Genomic DNA, 4,461 nt, shown 5'->3' on the forward strand with positions numbered 1-4,461 from the left:
CCCTTCTGGCCCTGCTTGAAATGATTGTTTTACACAGAAGGAAAAGATAAATGAGCTCCTCCCACACACATCCACCAACAGTACCATGCCTCGTTTGATTGTTTCAACCCTGTTTTGGACGCCAAATACTCAGAGGTGGAAAGAATACGAAAACACTCTACTCAAGTAAAAGTACTTTTTTAGATTCTACACAAGTAGAAGTCGAGCTGGACATGGCTGTTGTTAGCTCACGCCAGCATCTCGCCATTATCGAGCCCGTTGCTGTCCAATGAGAAGCTGTTAGCTTTTCAAGAAATGAAAAAAACGAATGTACTGCAACAGAATATGAAAAACTAAATCAAAGAGAGGAAAATAAAATGATTAAACATGTTTTATTTAGTCATTTACCAGTCCTGTAAAGAAGAATCTCAGTTTCTAGTGCAGCAATCAGCCTGTTCACAGCAGGTTCCAGTTGAAGTTAGCTTGTGTTCCAGAGGCTGCTGTTGGTGGCTTTTCCATTTCATGAACCCCAAAACCCAACAAAGGTTTAGTGTTTTCACTTGAATGCTTGTTTTCTTACGAGGGCACTTTGTGTGCATTCACTAATGTATTTATTTCTTTCTGTTTCTGTTGGACGGAGCTGTGTGATAGTCTCCTTCCCTGCTGCATCAGTGGAAACATAATAAAAACCTCTCAGTGGAGACGTGAGGACAGCAGCAGCAGCGCTGGGTTTATTATTCAGAACATATGAAGAAGTTCTGGAACATCTCTGCTCGTGGATGGAATACAGAAGCAGCAGAGACCTTTGATGTGAAGCTTTGACTTCCTTCAGCCGAGCATTGGCAGGTCACAGTATGAGGAGGAGGAAGATGAAGAGGAGGAGGAGGAGGAGGACTCTCCCTGAAGCAGCAGTCCCTCCACTGGCTCCCCAGCACTTTTATTTTCTCTCTCTGTCAGGAGTTATTTAGCGTTGTGCGTCGCTTGTTTTAATCCGTCACAGATCGTCTCCTCCATCCAGATGTTTTCTGGTTTTCTGGAATGTTATTTTTTCTGAATTTTAATTTGCTGAAACACTCAATCGTGTTTGATAACTTCCTCCTCAAACATCCACAGATTTTTGCCTGAGGCCTTCACAGTGCAGCCACGACTCCTGCTCTGTCAATTAGAGCCTAAATCCATATTTTCTTCTCTTGACGTCCACAGCGTGGTTTTTTTTACCAAAGCGGTTCTACCAGAGCGCGTTCCCGTACTCTACATGGTGGTATTGATGCTCTTCTTGCTTGGAGCTGAACACGCAGCTCACGACGGCTCCTTCTCCGTGGTTCGATCGCTGTGTTTGGTCCACAGGGCTCAGAGCCTGACCCGGACCGGATATTGTCTGGAATGAGGTTTGAATCCCCGCACAGTTCAGCCGCGAGGAACTGATGCTTATCGCTGTCGTTCATCTTCGATAGTCTCCTCAGGCGGTCTGAGCTGGAGGGCAGCTGCAGTCAGGTATTACACTATTTTTAAGAATAACATCACTCAGGATGGATGTTAGCAACACTGCTGCAGCCCTTGTTTGATCCCAGCTTCATTCTCAAAGATAAACCCATCATCCTGAGAAGTTCTTCATTTTGAGTTAAATCAGTGAGGCCAGAGGCGGAGCATGGGTCTCAGTACAGAGGGGCGGAGCATTCTTGATGGGGCCTCACGATAGTAATTTTACCGTTCAAACAATCCCTCATGCTACCATCAAACAACACACTAATGCTCACTTTTATTGAGCCAAGCAAACCTATATGCTTCAGAAAGCAGAATAAAGTCACAAACCAGTTCACAAACTTGTTCTGAAGAACAAATAGACATATGCACACACACACACACACACACACACACACACACACACACACACACACACACACACACACACACACACACACACAAATGCAGCCTGACAGGTGTCAATCTCAGAGTGTCCGCTGTCCATGGGGCTGAAAACTCAGATAAAAACTCACTGGCTAAATCTGTACCATCTTTGATACAGCTTAAATATAAAATGAACACAGCTGGTCTAAAATCACACAATCTATTCAGATAGATATAGACACAGCTATCTATATCTTTTGGAATTCACGTATAATTAAAAAAAATAGACTTGCCGGTCTCTTCTAGTTGAGAGCAACACAAGGCACATTCAGATAGGCAGGTGACCACAAGACCACAGCATTCTGATAAAGATAATATTTCTGAAGGTTTCACTGACTCACCAGTGACCCTCTCTGTGCTGCTGGTGCCTGCAGTTCAGTTGATTCCTCCATAATCCTTGAACATCCTCCAACAAAACAATCCAGAACAATTCAGAACTTTGTACATGCTGTGGTCGTCCTTTACAGTTATGCCCTCCTCTCCTTCATGGCGGCAAACGTGCTGACCACTTTCTCTTTGTCAACATTAATGTCCCGCTCAACACTCAACAAGGTGAGGTTTGACAGTCTGGCCTCCGATGTTAGGTTTTGGGTAGTACTGCTAGCGGCTAGCATAGCTTCATCTTCAGTCACCGCAGCCGGAGTTGTTGGGCTCTGGCAGCCACGGGATGGTGTTGATGAAAAGTAAGACGTTAGTTGATGACAAGAAGCAACCGACTGCTCTTTTCTCTCTTTTGATTTTCTGTTCAATTTACCAGATTGGTGTTTTTTCTTCTCCATTTTTGCTGTTTAAAACTTCCCTCCAAAGAGTTCAGATCAAGTGCAAAGAAAAAACTTGCTAATGCCGCACAGCCAATCAGCGCTGGCTTACAGCTCTGATGCATTCATGGACAGGCGTAATGTAAGAATTGGCAAATTCGAGCCCACACTCTACAATCCTACAATTTCATTCAGCAGACGCGTTTGTCCAAAGCGACGTACAACACAAGCAAGAATACAGACATAAGAAAGAAACCATTAGTAAATGCTTCAATTGCTTCAAGTGCGATTGGTCGAGTTGCAGAAGAGGAGCCACTCCCCCCCCCCCCCCCCCCCTTTTTTTTTTTTTTGTGTGTGTTTGTCAACTTAGTCAGTGGTACATCAGTGCTGGGTTTTAGAACACCTCACCTATTCTTCCCCAAACATGGGGTCGGATTAAGTCTCTAGGTGTTCTCTGAACAATTGAGTCTTCAATTGTCTCTTGTCACTCATGCGTATACCTTCTCTCTCGCACACACTGCATATTTTATTATAATAATTTATTTCCGAGTAAATGTGAACACATCACATGAAACGGGGCCCTGTGACCTTGTGGGCCCTGGGGCGACCGCCCCCTTGCCCCCACTCTGGCTCCGCTACAGAGGACGGGTGAATGTTTTCAGGCATCCTGCAGGAACAGTCAGCCTCGATGCTGTGCAGAGGATTTCAGAGAAAAGCAGTTGGACTGAGGTGATTCCTGGAGTCCTCCTCTCCAGTTGGACCACAGAAGTGCTTGTGTATGCATGAAAATCTGCAGGTTTTGCAGGAGCAGATGAAAAAGTGTGTGAAGTGTTAGATCGTGCAGGACGAGCAGCCGGAGACTAAACAGCTGCTCCGTGTTGCATCACTTGTGTTTTTCCTACTGAGCCGTATCACCAGCGAGCAGCTGAACCCAACTAGAGTCCTGTGGTGAGGCGAGGGAGGAGCCCCACACAGGTAACACACACTCCTCCCTGCGTCCCTCCTATCTCCGGTCTCTGGCTGCGCAGCTCCTCGGGATCTTGGTTGAAGCGCTGAGCGCAGGTGACGGCTCGGCCCGGAGAAGCCGTCGGCGAGCCGTCACACACACTCAGACGCCACCTGGTAAACACACTCCACACACTCCGTGTTTCTGTCTCTGTGGGGGCCGGTCGGGGCCAGACGTCCGAGCCTCTTACTTCAGCCATCACAGCACGTCTGTAACCCCCACGCTGCCCCAGCTCTTCGCCCTCCAAAACCAGCTGCCAGCCCTCAAGAACAGGCACAGCGTTTTAAAAGGGGCAGTTTCCCCCCGGGTTCAGGAGACAGGCCCGTCAACACATGCATCGCCCCACTTCACACCATGTTTTCATCCCTTTAGGCGGCGTCACCTTGACTTCCATCAGGCCCCTTTGCACTGAAGAGTTTCAAAGGTAAACACATCGTCTTCCTCTCTGAAAAGATTCCTGTTTATACCGAAACGTTGTGAAAACAATGTGACGTGACAACAGTCCAGCCCTGAATCCAGCTCTAAGTGTGTGAGCTTCTTGATGCAGATGGGAAACTTTCAGAGATCAGACACACACACACACACACACACACACACACACACACACACACACGTTACACAGACTTCCATTCAATCCCTGCGGAGATTTTTACCTACCGTGACAGAAGGATAAGGTCTCTCCTGAACACACACCTTAACACACTCACTCTAAATCTGCTGAAAATAAAGCGTCACCCTCTTTAAGGCCCTGTTCACACGAGAATGCTTCAAGTGAAAAAGGTTTCATTTCAGAAAAGCTTCACGTTTACA

This window comes from Salarias fasciatus, chromosome 6 (assembly GCF_902148845.1).
Source record: "Salarias fasciatus chromosome 6, fSalaFa1.1, whole genome shotgun sequence".
NCBI lineage: Eukaryota > Metazoa > Chordata > Actinopteri > Blenniiformes > Blenniidae > Salarias > Salarias fasciatus.